At 38.4% G+C, this 17,621-nt stretch overlaps 1 non-coding gene across 1 annotated transcript; it reads left to right on the top strand.

Annotated features, from left to right (window-relative positions):
* The first annotated feature begins 8,272 nt into the window (after positions 1 to 8,272).
* LOC141588915 (small nucleolar RNA R71) lies at positions 8,273 to 8,378 on the top strand. The gene has a single exon (XR_012519881.1). It is a non-coding gene; the product is annotated as a small nucleolar RNA R71 (small nucleolar RNA).
* The last annotated feature ends 9,243 nt before the right edge of the window (positions 8,379 to 17,621 follow it).

Genomic DNA, 17,621 nt, shown 5'->3' with positions numbered 1-17,621 from the left:
ATTTGAAAATGATAAAACAGCCCTCTTGGACTCTCTTGGATGACCAACCAACTCTTATTTAGCCTAGGATAGTCTTGAATTATTTAACTAGAAAGAATAGGACCATTTGGAAGCGAACTAAGGTCGATTGTTGAAAACCGATAAACTCGTTACTCGGTTTTATCTCGTGACTTTATCTTAGTTCGGATCCTTATTTAAATAAATGTCCCTAGCCAAAAAGTCTCCAAATTCATTAAAGAATTGAGACATGACAAAAATTACCGTGCCTTCTTAGACGGATTTTTGAGTTTGGACCTCGTTTTGCGTGAAGGATCAAAATCGGGTGGAAGCATGGTTTAGGCGTGGCTCCTTTTGCTTCACGCCTCATATTGGATGATCCTCGGTGTTTGTGAGAACATTGTCAGTTTGTCACAAGTTTGGAATAGATTTCATTAGCGGTGCCCATTTTAAAGGCTCTCCTTTGGAGATTCGCCTCCATAGCAAAAATCAACACATTTTTCATAGCGGAGGACTCTTTGTGGTAAGCTTCATATGCTTCCCTAGTGGCGGCACTCGACCTAGCATTAGGTTCGGGTGGAGAGGCCTCGGTGAGGTAACGAAGCTTGTCGTCACCTTGGGCGACTAATTTGAGTTGGGCATCCCAATCGGAGAAATTTGACCCATTCTTTTCAAGTTTACAACGATCCATGAAGGATCGGAGCCATGAAACATTAGTGAGAGGCGTGGCGTTGGTGTTTGGTGCGGCCATTTGTTATGAGAAATAAAAGTGGTCTACAAAACAAAAATAGAAGGAATAAAACACTTGTCATTTTCAAAATAATAATAATACTCGTAAATTTTAATTTAAACAAGTTTTATTGCATTTATCTAGTGACCTCTACCCAACTTGATAAATGATTCCAAGATCCAAATTCATATTAACTTGGGCACGGTGTAGCCGATTCATCCCTTATCAATATAACTCGGTGGATTAACTCTTTAATCGATTCTACTTTTAGAACTCTTGGTCGATAAAATTACATTAATATTTATCTTTAGCCCAAAACACATCCGGCAATGGTCGGAATACTTTTGTTGAGTTCAACCCAAATTTCGAATAAATGTGTCCATGATCCAAATCCACATTAACTTGGGCACGGTGTAGCCGATTCATCCCTCATCAACATGAATTCGGTGGATAGACATTTATCACCCACTTCCCCTACGTAACAAGGTTTGTAACCCGGTGTGGCCGAGCGCACTCCCTCACGAAATAGGTTTTCATGGTTTCTACTTTTTGGTAAGGCTAAGTCTCAATTGTTTATTTTAGCGAGAGGTCATGTCAATTTATTATCTATCACGTTTTAAGTGAACTAAAGCGGTGAACTACGATAATTGTAATTGACACGGTCGATAAACTCGATTTAAAATGCATGTTTAGTTATGGCGATTTAGCGATGCATGCAACATATAAATAAAATGCAAAGCATAAAAAATCCTAGTATGGCCTTCCTAAAAAAAATACATTAAAATATTACTAATACATTAAAATAATATTACTAACATATTATTAATAACTAATATTATTTTGTACTAGAAATAATACAAGTCTTCCTTAAAATTTTGACACAAAAATTTATTTGTTCTCGCTTATTTTCGGTTAAGAGAGAAGAGTTTTTGTGAGGGTTTTATTTCTCTAAAATGTATCACACAAGTAGAGAGTATTTTCTTACACTAGAAAAATAGAATAACATGAATGAATAATGGAGGAACCCATTTGTTCCTCTTAGTGGGAAAAACCGGTGGTGAGGGGAAGGGTGCCCTATGCATGAGCTTGTTGTTCTACCCAAGAAAGATAGGCATGCAAGGCTAGTCATTAGGGTTAATTATCATGTTCTATTTAAAATAAAAACACAATATTAATCCTAACCCCTTCCCTTATTTCGGTACACATAAGATAAAATGGGTAGTCCATTTTATTTTGTCATTTGTCAATTGTGACAAATGTGACATGTTACTTGACATGTGAAATTGTAATGTATTTTTAACATGTTAAAAATCAACATACACATAAAATATGTCATAAACAATATTGACTAGTAATTCGTAATTACTTGTACTTATTCTCATTACACAACTCACTTATTCTTCAAGTAAGAATAAGTTCCATCTTCTCTCTAAAAATATAAAGGTGTTTATATATAAAATTTGTTCTTAAAATCTAATAAAAATTACATATTACTAGTGTAGTAATAATCTTACATATTAGATTATTTTTAAGGTAACTTATATAATTATCTAGTTAATAACTATATGGGTATTATGGGATAGTCTTGGGTGCTACTTATTGGAGGTATTCTACTTTGAATACTTGGAGGATCATCCATTGTGTTATTAGCTCAAGAACAAGTAGTGGAAGGAGACCACTTTTGTGCCCATATTTGGCCGAAATATTCATATGGTATGAAACCGATTTTTTCTTACTCTTATTCTAGTTTTGCATGCATAAGATTCTTAAGTTTTTATGACTAAAACTTTAAACCAAAATATGTGATATTTAAAATATTATTTCTACTTTAAACCGGTTCCTTACATTGAATATTTCGGTTTATGGGCACAAGTAAGGTCTCCTACCTTCACTTGTTCTTGAGCTATGAAGAGTAATAGGATGATCCTCCAAAGACTTCAAGTATAGAAGCCACTCCTCTTGATTGCACCCAAGATTATCCCTTATCTCTACTAAATAATATGGGCTAGATATTTGTTTAGTAGATTACCTTAGGTTGTTTGCATGCAAATCGGTTTATAGTTTTTCCGAGTTATAAGATTAACATACAAAACTAATTAATTTGGATTTATGAAGATAAACCTAAAAATAACTTTGCATGTTAAACGTTTCTGGTCCTAAGTGATTTTTAGGACATTTTGGTTTATTTATGGATTTTATTGTTCATTTGATATATTATTGGCATTAAAATGTGATTTTTATGATAAAAATGTCATTTTTGGACGAAAAATAGCTAAACTTCGAATTTTTCAGTGGTTTTTGGATATGTTTTTACATATATTATCTACTGATGGCCTGTAAATTTTCATGTTAAAATGAGTTGTTTTGCTCGAAATATGGATTTTTAAAGTTAAAATCGTATTTAAATGGGTAAATAGGTTAATATGAGTTATATTTCGAATCTGGTCATGGAAATTTAGTATGTTGTCACATGCAATTTTACAAGATGTGTGTAAAATATTTGGCTATAATGAAGTCTTTATGCATGATTTATGAATTTTTGATTAAAAAAATCACATAAATAGTGACTATAATTAGTATTAATGCTAAAACATACTTCATGACTAAAGGAAAAACGTCACATGTTGCATTTTATCATATACCCAAGGAAAACTCTTAATAACTAATATTATTATGATCTAGTAATAATATTAATCTAGCTTAAATATTTGACCCAAAATATTGATTTTGTTCTCCTCTATTTCGGTTTAGAGGAGAGGATTTTTGTGTGTTTTTCTTTCTCTAAAATTTCACAAGTTGTAGAGAAAAATACCTTTTTTTTTATTTTTTAAAAATCTAAGTTGAAGTGTGTATGAATAAAAATGATAGAGGAAAAACTCTATCATTTCACATGGCAAAACCGGTTGGAGGAGGGAAGATAGCCAATGCATGAGGCCAACTTTCTTCCCAAGAACAACTAGGCATGCATGGCTACATATAGAGTGTAATAATTGTGTTTTTCCCTTATTAAAATAATCAACACAATTTATGCACTAATACCCTCTAAATTTCGGTACACTTGAGATAAAATGGGTAGTCCATTTTATTTTGTCATTTGTCAATTGTGACATATGTGACATGTTACTTGACATGTGAATTTGCAATGTATTTTTAACATATTAAAAATCAACAAACTCATAAAATATGTCATTTACAAAATCGACTAGTAATTCGTAATTACTTGTACCAAAACGGTTTATCAAATTATAAATTACAACGTCTTGTATTTATAATAAATTATTCATTCAATTTCAATTCCAAATTGTTTCGTAAACAATAATTTTATCTAAGTAATAAAATAATTCAATTACTTAGACCGTATCTAATATAATCGAATTACAATAAGACACGTTAATTTTACACACAAAATCATCCGTCAATTTTAAGCAATTTAATTAACTCGTATCGGCATACGATTAATTAAATAATCAATTAAGAGTATTTCCCTATAGGTATGACCTTAGGGGATCATCTGATCACCACCGTGACACGACAGTAATGTCAAACTCTAGTCAGCCAATCATTACCGATATGTGTGGACCAGTTGACTGTAAAATATTACATCCCACATGTATTCTTAAAATGAGACTTAAACATGTGATCATCATGATCGACAGTTGTGATCGCATTATTGTCGGAGGACACATATTCCAACATGTGACACCTTGTGTTAACTATTTTTCCTTGTTCTTCAGTCCTTGTGACTCAGTGTGTCAACCATTTGTCCTTGTTCATTAGTCCTTGTGACTCGTTGTGTGAACAATTTGTCCTTGTTCATTAGTTCATATGACTGGTTGCGTGAACCATTTGTCCTTGTTCTTTAGTCCTTGTGACTCGTTGTTTAAACCATTTGTCCTTGTTTATTAGTCCTTGTGACTCGTTGTGTAAACCATTTGTCCTTGTTATTGTGACTCGTTGTGTGCACCATTTTTCCTTGTTCATTAGTCCTTGTGGCACGTTGTGTGAACCATTTGTCCTTGTTCATTAGTCCTTGTGACTCGTTGTGTAAACTATTTGTCCTTGTTCATTAGTCCTTGTGACTCGTTGTGTGAACCATTTATCCTTGTTCAGTAGTCCTTGTAACTCGTTATGTTAACCATTTGTCCTTGTTTATTAGTCCTTGTGACTCATTGGGTAAACCATTTGTCTTTGACTCTTTGTTATTGTGACTTGTTGTGTGAACCATTTTTCATTGTTCATTAGTCCTTGTGACCCGTTGTGTGAACCATTTGTCCGTGTTCATTAGTCCTTGTGACTCGTTGTGTAAACTATTTGTCCTTGTTCATTAGTCCTTGTGACTCGTTGTGTGAACCATTTGTCCTTATTCATTAGTCCTTGTAACTCGTTATTTTAACCATTTGTCCTTGTGACTCGTTGTGTGAACCATTTGTCCTTGTTCATTAGTCCTTGTGACTCATTGTTTGAAGCATTTATCCTTGTTCTTTAGTCCTTGGTCTATTACTGCACGGGCAGTAAATAAAAATGGTCTCCCTAAAATAATAGGGGTATGTGCATCTTCGGGGATGCAAGTACAACGAAGTCAACGGGAATAAAGGACCTCCCGATCTTAACAGGTATGTCTTCTATGACACCTAGTGGTCGTGATATGCTATGGTCGGCCATCTGAACAGTCATGTTTGTGCAGTTAAACTTTGTCAAACCAAGTCTCTTAGCCAAAGACAGCGGTAAGACACTCACGCTAGCGCCAAGATCGCATAACGTGTTATCAATCAAATGGGTACCAATATGACACGGAATTGAGAAACTACCCGGGTCTGACTGTTTGGGAGGTAACTTATTCTGAACTAGGGCCGTCCCTACCTCGGTCAAAGCTACCGTCTCATGATCATTAATGTGCCTCTTACGCGTTAAAATTTCTTTCATAAATTTAAGGTAAGAGGGTACCTGTGTCAGCAGTTCGGCGAATGGCACAGTGACCTGCAAGCTCTTCAGTAGTTCGGCGAATTTGTCGAATTGTTGATTAGCTTTAGTACTTTGCAAACGCCTCGGGAAGGGAACCGTGATGGGTATCTGGAGTCCCTTGTTCCTCTCTTCCAACGTGTCAGCCGGATCAAGCTCCATATCCTTCGGACGCTTCTTTCCTCTCGAACGAGGTCTTTCAGGCGTTTTCTCACTCGATCGAGCACTAGCAGGCTCTCGATCAAGCTGTCACTTATCCATAATACTCGATCGACCAAAAATCCCATTCGATCGAGTAGTTTCTTCAACAACATCTGCAGCAGGAGCCACTGACCAGGACACCTCACATCAGCAAGCAGGCCAAGGCAACACCACACCCATCTCAGGAACCACCAAACCGAGCTAAGTTTAGTGGCCAATAAGTATGAGTACAAGCCCAACCACCAGCTGCCACCATGGCCAGCTGGTTGGTCACTAAATTAGGCTCGAAAAGTCCTAGGGGTCCAAGGAAAATCACAATGCAAGTCCCGAAATCCAAGCTGGACAGATCTGCAAAGAAATGACAAACAACAAAAGCAACCTTTCCATTTCTGGCTAAACCATGAGGAAAAAGTACTCAAAGAACTTTTGGCTTGTCTCCCCATCTACCAGATACAACCTAGAGCCAATTTTAATGCCAAGGACTCAATCATTTCGTCCTCAAGTGCCTACATTCAACGAAAAGCCAGCAATGCAACAAAGGACCACGGCTTTATCACATGTCACTGCATTTCTTTTTGTTTTCATTCCAGTTTACAATTAAGAGCTTTTAAAACCGTTGTAATATTGTATTTGGACTCTTGCCAGCATGTGAGGAAGGATCCTGACCCTTGGATGTAGTTTCTTTTCAAGTTTGTAACCTAAAAGGGCCTATATAAGGACCTCAACTCGGATCGTTGTAACACAAATGATTTATGAATGAAACCCGAGAATTCTCTCAAATTTAAACCTCTTAATCTTGTGCTTAGTCTGTAGATTAGAGTCGGGCTTGATAATAACCTGTCCTTAGACTGTGGTTATTGATTAAGTACTGTTAGTAGAGTCTAAACTTTCCTGTCTTTGAGAGACTGTGGCTAGTTTAGCTTTGCTGTTGTTTCAGTTGAGTCTTTCCTGTGTTAATCTGTGGAATTTCTTAACTCAAATATCCCAAATTGTTAGCTTAATTCCCTGTGAATATTCTGTGGGATTTCAGCTGATAATTATATCCAAAGTTCCCTCCTTTCAGACAATATTCCAGAACTGCCTCACTCACGGTCCATTGTGTACATTAGACGGTTCGATTGAGTCTTAAAAATACTTCGAGTCCTCTAAAAATCCTGGAGTTTTGCTCAGAGTTAGTTCTCATATTAAAGTTAATTACTGCCAAGTTTCATGATTTTAGGAGGTCTTTTGATAATTTTAATAATTAGCACAAGTTTATTGCATTCCTGAGAAACTATCTTTGGTTTGCTGGTTTGGTTGTTGTATTTGTCTAATCCCTTGGACATTACACTGCAACATCACTCGATCGAGTAGAAATTTCACTCGATCGAACAACTTCTTTTTCCTGTTCACTCGATCGAGTATAAATTCCACTCGATCGAGTACTTTCTTCAACATTTTTACTCGATCGACCCCCAGAAACTAGTCGATCGAGTACTTTCTTGGCCGTCAGCTCATTTCCTTTGACAGAACACTGTTCATCAGCAGTTATAACCTTCCTCGGGTCGATTTCAACACTTCCTCCCCTCATATGAACGACCGCTCCTCAAATTAATTAAATTTACCGTCTCATGTGGATTTTTCTCAATTTATGACGGTAAATGACCCTGCTTCCTTGTGGACTGGTTAGCGGCTAACTTGGCAACTTTAGTTTCGAGTGCCTTTATAGATGCATCTTTTTGTTGGTCGCATAACTTCCACTGCTTTGTCAAAGACTGCAACATAGTCTTCAACTCACCTATCTCACTTACTCCACCAGAAGATGACGCACCTTGATTAAGTGTAGGAAAGGAAGGAGGCTTCTGAAAGCCTTGTTGAGTCTTATGTGGAGGGACATATGTCTGCTGCTGGTGCGGAGGAGGGGTAGGATTGAGCACATTTTGACTTGTCCACCACAAATTGGGATGGACTGCCCCTTGGTTGTTATAATAGGAACCCCCTCCTTGCCTATATTGTTGAAAAGCAAGGACCTGTTCCTTCTCTGTAAGACAACCAACAGCAGTGTGACCATCGTTGCTCCCACACCTCTCACATGTGGCGGTCTCCCCTCTAGTAAGTATATGGACCGTCTGAGGCTCCCCAGCAGAATGTAACTCCAACTTATCAAATCTAGCATTCATGGCTTCCAGCTGAGCCACAACTTGCTTATCGACTGCATGAACTGTTCTAATACCATCCCTCGGGTTTCCAAACTCAGCACTGTGGTTCGCCATCTCTTCAATAAGGGCCCATCCCTTATCATCGTCAGTATTCTCTTGGAATCTTCCATTAGATGACGCATCAAGTATGGCTCTGATCATCATCATACAGCCGTTGTAGAACCGGTTGAGACGAAACCACGGATCAAAACCATGGTGAGGAAGAGACCTCACCAACTTCTTAAAACGGGACCATGCTTCATAGAGAGTCTCATCAGGTGCCTGCTTGAAACTCGTAATCTTTGCCCTCAGCTGATTGGTGCGCTGAGGAGGGAAATATCTCTTATAAAAAGCAAGAGCAAAGGTCTCCCAGTTAGTAACCCCTGCAGCCGTGCGGTCCAAATCAGTCAGCCACTCCCTGGCTACATCAGTCAAAGAAAAAGGAAACAGAACCTCCTTAATCTTGTCTTGAGTTACCCCCTTTGTGGCGGGGATAGTAGAACAGTAGTCTGTAAAGACCTCCATGTGCTTCCTCGGGTCTTCACCTGCCACACCACTATAGAGATTTCTCTCCACCAGATTGATATAAGAAGGACGGATGTCAAATGTATTCCCATCCTCAGTCTGGAGATTGAAACCCTTTGGAATATACGATGCTTTAGGCTCCGAGTGACTAGCAATGTTCGACATCTTTACTGGTTGATCGGCAGAAATAGGAATGTCTTCTACTAAAGACTGGTCTTCTGCGAAAAGAAAATGGTGTAGCTCGGGCTCGAAAGTACTCAAGTCTTCCTTTCGTGATTCTCTTTGCAGACGGAGTCTATGCCTGAACAGTCTCTCTGGTTCAGAATCAGCTGCAACTAACTCAAACCTGTCTGACCTGGGCATACACAACACTGAAAAAGAATAATAAGAACTGCCTCAAGGAATAAAAATTCCCTGAGACGGATGAAAATAAACGAAACAAAGACAGATAGGGCAATTGCCTCCCCGGCAACGGCGCCAAAATTTGACAGGGTTGTCGTGTACCTGATGCGTATGGCGGGACGATTAATAAACGACCTGATGCGAATATCAACCACATGGAAGAGGTTGTGCTTAATTTAGAGGACCAAGCAAAACCAAGCCCAAGTAATGCATTCTTCACACACAAAATTTGATGGGCTCAAATAAAAGATAGGAAATATGTGCGATTAAAGCTCAAGACCCACGAGAACCTTGAAACCGTGTGGGAACAAGAGGAATGCCGTGTGGGAACAAGAGAAAAGAGAGGAAAGTGGCGGCACCAAGGGGAGAAGAATCCTAGTTTATATTTTTGCATTTTTCAACATAGTTTGAATAAGATTTGACAAAAGAGTCTAAGTTGTAAGTTCATGCATCTAATCATCCTAGAACTTACAAACTAGCATTTAATGTTTTACTTGGAGGCCAAGGCTTTTGTCCTATATAAGGACCTAGCCTCCCTCATTTGTAATCATCCAAGTTGAAGTAAAAACATTTTAGAGAGAGAAACTTGTTGGTTTCAATCTTTTTCAAAGAGTCGATGATTTCGAGTCTTGCCTTAAACTAAGGACGTGCTCCGCAGTTTGAGTTGAATTGCTTGACGCGTTTCGAGTAATTCCCCATTGTTATCACTATAGGTCTAGTGATACCAAATATCCCATTGTTTCCGATCTCTTCTCAAGGAATCGAAACAAATATCCTTTATCTTTTGCACAACAAAAACCCAAAAACCAAACAAAAAGACTTCCGCTTCGCCCATATCACGCCAAGTGACACGAACTGGTCGGGTTGCACCTAGTGCATTCGGATCTTTCGCCTCACTTGAATAAACAATTAAGTCTTCCGCTACGTATACGCTCCAAATGGTATCAGAGCTTCGGCTCTTGATCACCCCAAAAAAATCAAGACGGTCCTAAGGAGGTCCCAATCAGTTGATAGTTGAATATCCAACGCGCTTGGTATTCAAAGATTAAACTCGGCGAGGTAGTTGAGGTTTAATCGATTGGATCTTGAAGGCACGGTTTGAACAAAAAAAAAAAAAAAAAAAACACTATTCACGGTACTGTTCACTGTACTGTTCACAGTACTGTTCGCGGTACTGTTGACCATCGAAAAAAAAAAAAAAAAAAAAAGAGAGAGCTTCGAAATTTCAAACAACCAACATCAAAATGAACTTCGACGATCCCAACTTTCTTGAGAATCTTCAAAGAGCCTTGAAAAGGTTACAAGAAAACGATTCCAAGTGGTTGCCTAGACGAGAACGAACCGTTGAAGAGTTCGAAGTAAGTGAACTACCCGAGTTCACGGGAGGCACGGACCCAAAGGACTACCTCGAATGGGAACGGAAAATCGAACGAATGTTTGATTCTGAAGTTCTGGATGACGCGAAACGCTGCAAGTACGCTATTCAAAGACTTAGTGGAGGGGCTTCACTATGGTACAAGAGTTTGAAAGCAAGGCGTGCTCGCGCTGGGAAAAGGAAATTATCATCTTGGGATTCTCTTAAACGCAAGTTGCGTAAGAAATATGTTCCAGCAACTTATACGCTTACGACTTATCGTAAGATCGCCAATCTCAAACAAGGGAGTACAACGAATAGTTTTGGCGAACCCAAGTCGGCTGCCACCCCAAGTTCCGCGGCAAGAGCGCCCGATTCTAAGGGAACAAGTCTCTCCAAAGTACGATGTTTAAAGTGTCCGGGGTTTGGGCACTATCAAAGCGCGTGTCCAAATGAACAATTGTCCAAATGAACAATTGAATACCTTGAGAGACGTTATTGCTTATCAGGATGAGTTGTTTGATGAGGAACAACGAATGAGTGATGTGTTCAATCTCGAAGAAGGAGAAAAGGACGAGATTATTACAATAGAGCCATTGGGTGATGATGATCAACTTAAAGACGTGATTGAAGAGGACATATTTTCTTTTGAGGATGAACCTCATACAAAAGGAACTTCTTTATTTGATCCAAATCTACCAATTGTTTTTGATGAAGAATTGGAAGAAGTTCATGATGAAACTCTCATGGAAGAAAGTGATCATACAAGTTATGACGATGCAACCCAGGATAATCTTAATCTTGTGCCAAACTCGGATGAGGAATTCAGGGATGTCTTTCCCAAGGAACTACCCGCTGGTTTACCATTTATCAGGGGGATCGAACGCCAAATTGATCTCATTCCCGAAGCTTCGTTACCGAACAAAGCGGCCTATAGATGCAATCCGATGGAGGCAAAGGAATTGCAAATCGAGGAATTTATGGAACGAGGTTATGTGCGCGAGAGCATAAGTCCATGTGCTGTCCCTACTCTATTTGCTCCAAAGAAGGATGGGACGTGGCGAATGTGCGTTAATAGTCGAGCCATGAACAATATAACTATCAAGTATCGTTTTACTACCCCAAGGCTTGACGACATACTTGATGAGTTACATGGATCCAAAACCTTTTCTAGAATCGACTTGAGGAGTGGTTATCACCAAATGCGAATGAGAGAAAGGGATAAGTGGAAAACCGTGTTCAAGGCTAGACATGGGTTATACGAGTGGACCGTCATGCCATTCGGATTAACCAATGCTCTGAGTACTTTTATGCGACTCATGAACGTGGTACTCAAACCTTTCTTGAGCAGATTTGTTGTCGTCTACTTGGATGACATTTTGACCTACAGCCGGAGCAAGGATGATCATTTCAAACACTTTCGCGAGGTGTTCAATACGCCCCGAGAGCCACAACTCTATCGTAAAAAGGAGAATTGTTCATTCTTGGTCGAGAGCGTTATCCTTCTTGGCTACAGGGTTTCAAAAGACGGAGTTTCGGTCGATCAATCTAAAATTGAAACAATCAAGTCATGGCCTACTCCTAAGACCATCACGAAGGTCCAATCATTTCATGGATTCGCCTCATTTTACCGGAGGTTCATTCGGGACTTTATTACCATTACTAGTCCTATCACCGAGTGTTTAAAGAAAGGAGCATTCGTATGGACCGCGGCTGCTCAAAGGGCCTTCGATACGATAATTCAAGAGTTTTGCGAGGCACCGTTGTTGGCACTCCCATATTTCACCCAACCATTCGAGGTGGAATGTGACGCAAGCGGTGTTAGAATTGGAGCCGTACTAATACAAGGAAAGCGACCCATCGCTTATTTCTCCGAGAAATTGAATGGAGCCCGGCTCAATTATTCAATGTACGACGAAGAATTTTATGCTATCGTGAGATCTCTTCAACGTTGGAGTCACTACCTTTGGCCGAGTCATTTCATCCTTCACTCGGACCACGAATCACTGAAGCACATCAATGGACAACAAAAGTTAAATCCACGGCATGCCAAGTGGGTGGAGTTCCTACAATCCTTTCACCTTTCATCAAAGTGTAAACGTGGCAAGAGTAATGTGGTGGCAGATGCTCTCTCACGACGGTGCTCATTATTGAACGTGCTCGATGTCCGATTACTTGGATTTGAGGCATTGAAGGGTTACTACAAGCATGATCCCGACTTTGGAGAAACCTTCGAGATTTGCAAGTCCGGAACTTATGATGAGTTCATTATTCCAGATGGTTTCCTCTTCAAGGATAATAGACTTTGTGTTCCAAAACTTCCAACTCGGGAACTCCTTATTCGAGAAGCTCATGAAGGTGGACTTGGAGGACATTTCGGGGTAAACAAAACTGTAGATATTCTCAAAGAGCATTTTCATTGGCCCCAACTGCAGAAAGACGTGCAGGATGTGATACGAAGGTGGGAACCGTATCAAGTCAAAGAACCGTATCTATCACCAATTGACAAATACATTGATGAGAAGCTGCATGGTGGGGACTCTAAATTCTTATTGAGGTCAATTTTCATGGAAGCTCACGATGATCTTGTTGCTTCGAGCAACCATTATTTGGATTTTGGTAGAATTGTGCATGGAAGGTGGTGGGAAGGAAATCCCAAGAAAGTAAAGCGCAAGCAAAGATGGCACAAAATGGTTGTGATTGACAATACTCATTACAAATTCGAATCACCGGAGAGGGATAAATATGAAGACTACATTGAAGATGATGAGCTGAAGAAGAGATCAACGGGGTGCGTAAACTGCTTCATGTTCTTAATCAAGTTTGAATCTAACTTCCAGATTTGTTTTGATCCCGGTGGCATCAAAGATTCGACTACGTGTTCGGGTTTGTTCGGTTTTATAATATTCATCTTTGATCCCGGCATACTGAGGCAAGAATTGAGGACAATTCTTTTTTTAAGGGAGAGAATTTGATGCGTATGGCGGGACGATTAATAAACGACCTGATGCGAATATCAACCACATGGAAGAGGTTGTGCTTAATTTAGAGGACCAAGCAAAACCAAGCCCAAGTAATGCATTCTTCACACACAAAATTGGATGGGCTCAAATAAAAGATAGGAAATATGTGCGATTAAAGCTCAAGACCCACGAGAACCTTGAAACCGTGTGGGAACAAGAGGAATGCCGTGTGGGAACAAGAGAAAAGAGAGGAAAGTGGCGGCACCAAGGGGAGAAGAATCCTAGTTTATATTTTTGCATTTTTCAACATAGTTTGAATAAGATTTGACAAAAGAGTCTAAGTTGTAAGTTCATGCATCTAATCATCCTAGAACTTACAAACTAGCATTTAATGTTTTACTTGGAGGCCAAGGCTTTTGTCCTATATAAGGACCTAGCCTCCCTCATTTGTAATCATCCAAGTTGAAGTAAAAACATTTTAGAGAGAGAAACTTGTTGGTTTCAATCTTTTTCAAAGAGTCGATGATTTCGAGTCTTGCCTTAAACTAAGGACGTGCTCCGCAGTTTGAGTTGAATTGCTTGACGCGTTTCGAGTAATTCCCCATTGTTATCACTATAGGTCTAGTGATACCAAATATCCCATTGTTTTCGATCTCTTCTCAAGGAATCGAAACAAATATCCTTTATCTTTTGCACAACAAAAACCCAAAAACCAAACAAAAAGACTTCCGCTTCGCCCATATCACGCCAAGTGACACGAACTGGTCGGGTTGCACCTAGTGCATTCGGATCTTTCGCCTCACTTGAATAAACAATTAAGTCTTCCGCTACGTATACGCTCCAGTACCTATCAAAAATAAACTAACTAAACTAACTATAGCTAGGGAAGTCAGGTCGATCTCCTCAGGGAGGCAAGATATCTGTAGAAGTCCGTCTATTTGGTCAGAAATGGGGGGTTGTTTAAATTGGTTTCCTAAACTATAAGCTTAAAGGAAAGAGAAGCGAGAGAAAAGAACAGTAAAAAGGCGAGAAAAGATGATAAACTATCAGATAAGAAGGGACATGTCAGGATTTCGGTTCACTACGGTAGTCCAGTGACTCAACTATAAACAACTTAGACAAATTAATGCGAGACGGATATGGAAAGGTCCTTCCGGTCCACTTTCTATCCTAAAATACCACTAACTTAACTTCCGTCCTCGCCAGGGTAGTCTATTGTTCATAGCATGCCTATTTAGTCCAATCTTCCGATCCAGGATTAAATTTAGCCAGATTAAAAGGGTAACTCAGAAGCGTGCACTTAACTAAGTCGGTAAAATACAGTTAAATTGCTATGGTGACAGAATCTCACAATTAATTCATCTAAACTATTCACTACATCGTCACATTTCTACCGTAGATCCCCTAATCCCAACATGAATTAGATTTAGCTACTCATATTGCTATTAATACTATCAAAACTAACAGCAGATAAGTGACCAGCATTCAACATATTAAAACGATAATTAAATTGCATAAAAGAGAATTAGGGCAGAAATTAAATAAAGCAAAACAAGGAATTAAAGTGAACAAAAGAGAGATTATTATTAAGAAAGGAGAAAGAGATTAAAATCGCAAGAATCCGGCGTAAAGAACAATCAAATCCGAACGAGAAAACCCCGAAAGCAAAGTTACAGAGAAAAGGGAAAAAGCAACGTAATATGTTTACTGTGAAAGCTAAAAAATAATAAATCATAAGATAGCTAATGACCTAGTAGAGTTGCGTTTAAATAGAAAATAAACTAAGTCCAAAAGCTAAAACAAGCTTACGGGCTAATTAAAGCCAGCGCGCCGAGAAAACCACTCGATCGAGTAGAATAAATCCACTCGATCGAGCAAAACTCCAGAAAATCTACTCGATCGAGTAGAATAGTTACTCGATCGAGTAACCTCTCTTTTCAGCACTTCTTGATCGAGTAAATAACTACTCGATCGATCAACCCAGGCTATAAAAACCATTCGATCGAGTAATAAAACCACTCGATCGAGTCTTCTTCCTTCAAATCAGCCTAAACTCGTCACCGACTGCCTCGTAGACCGTGCCTTCACACATTCCAATGCAGTATCTCACTCTGGAAAATCCCGTCTCCTCTAAATGCATACAAAAAGGACGAAAAATGGTACGATTCCACTACTTTCGCGTTCATTTCTACAAAACGGACAAAACGAACCAAAGTAGCCAATTCGGGGCATAATGCAATATAAATAGTACAAAAATGCATAGAAATACGTGCTAAAATAGGCTAAAAAGACTATACATTATGCACGTATCATGACTCAATGTGTGAACCATTTATCCTTGTTCATTAGTCCTTGTAACTCGTTATGTTAACCATTTGTCCTTGTTTATTAGTCCTTGTGACTCATTGGGTAAACCATTTGTCTTTGTTATTGTGACTTGTTGTGTGAACCATTTGTCATTGTTCATTAGTCCTTGTGACCCGTTGCGTGAACCATTTGTCCTTGTTCATTAGTCCTTGTGACTCGTTGTATAAACTATTTGTCCTTATTCATTAGTCCTTGTGACTCGTTGTGTGAACCATTTGTCCTTGTTCATTAGTGCTTGTAACTCGTTATGTTAACCATTTGTCCTTGTGACTCGTTGTGTGAACCATTTGTCCTTGTTCATTAGTCCTTGTGACTCATTGTGTGAAGCATTTATCCTTGTTCTTTAGTCCTTGGTCCTTGTTGTGTGAACCATTTGTCTATGTTTATTAGTCCTGGTGTCTCGTTGTGTAAACTATTTGTCCTTGTTGCTGTGACTTGTTGTGTGAAGCATTTTTCCTTGTTCATTAGTCCTTGTGACTCGTTGTGAGAACCATTTATCCTTGTTCATTAGTCCTTGTGACTGGTTGTGTAAACTATTTGTCCTTATTCATTAGTCCTTGTGACTCGTAGTGTAAACCATTTGTCCTTGTTCTTTATCCTTGTGACTCGTTGTTTAAACCATTTGTCCTTGTTTATTAGTCCTTGTGACTCGTTGTGTAAACCACTTGTCCTTGTTATTTTGACTCGTTGTGTGAACCATTTGTCCTTGTTCATTAGTCCTTGTGACTGAAGGAAAAATAGATCTATATACTAACATATTCATATATGTTTTAGGTTAATTTGTCATAAAATTAAATGGTGATCTTATGCATGCAAACAATAAACAATTTAAAGAAGAAATCATCATCTTACATTGTGTTTTTCGGATCAATAGGGCACAAGAGAGTTCTCCTACTCTCTTGTTCTTGAGCTCTCCTTAAATGGATGAACAAAGAGGATACAAGTATAGTATCCCTCCCAAGGAATAATACCCAAGATATACCCTTAATAAAAATTAATATTATTAATACTAGAATAATATTAACTTAAATAAAAGACCAAAAAATATTTTGGTCCTTTTGGATTTCGGTCAAGAGGAGGATGAAGAAGGAAGAATTATTTTATCTCTCTAAAATAATTTTTGAATTGATAGAATGAATAAAATGAATCACCCACACATGCATATAGTGAATGATCAATTTTTAAGCAAAAGACCCTTTGTTCTTTTCAAGGGGAAACCGGGTAGGAGGGTGGAGGAAGGCCAATGCATGAGCTTGGTGCTCTTCCAGAAGAGACACTAGGTATGCATGCCTAGTTGTAGAAAAATGATTATTTCTTCCACTAACTTAATTAACATTTTATGAATTTGTTAATCACACCCAATATTTCGGTCCATATGAGGATAAAATGGATTCCATTTTATCTTTGTCAATTTGTCACATGTCACATGCCATGTAAAATTGTTATGTATTTTTAACATATTAAAAATCAACGTATTAATAAAAATACGTCATATACAAAATCGACTTGGTAATTCACAATTACTTGTACCAAAATAATTTACCAATTATAAATTACAACATCTTGTATTTATAACAAATTATTCATTCAATTTCAATTGTTTCCTTAAACAATAATTTCATCCAAGTAATAAAACAATTCGATTACTTAGACCGTATCTTATTTAATCAGATTATAATGAGATACGTAAATTTACTTCCAAAATTGTCCGTCAATTATTTTTAATTAACTCGTAACGTTATACGATTAATTAAATAATCAATTAAGAGTATTATCCTTTAGGTATGACCTAGGGGATCAACTGATCACCACCGTCGCACGACAGTAATGTCAAACTCTAGTCAGCCAATCATTACCGATATATGTTGACCAGTTGACAGTAAAAATACTTCCCAATTGTATTCTGTAAAATGAGACTTAAACATGTGATCATCATGATCAACAGT

The sequence above is a fragment of the Silene latifolia genome, chromosome 6, assembly GCF_048544455.1.
Source record: "Silene latifolia isolate original U9 population chromosome 6, ASM4854445v1, whole genome shotgun sequence".
NCBI lineage: Eukaryota > Viridiplantae > Streptophyta > Magnoliopsida > Caryophyllales > Caryophyllaceae > Silene > Silene latifolia.
The sequence above is the reverse complement of the archived record's forward strand: the minus strand, read 5'-3'. Positions and strand labels throughout refer to the sequence as shown.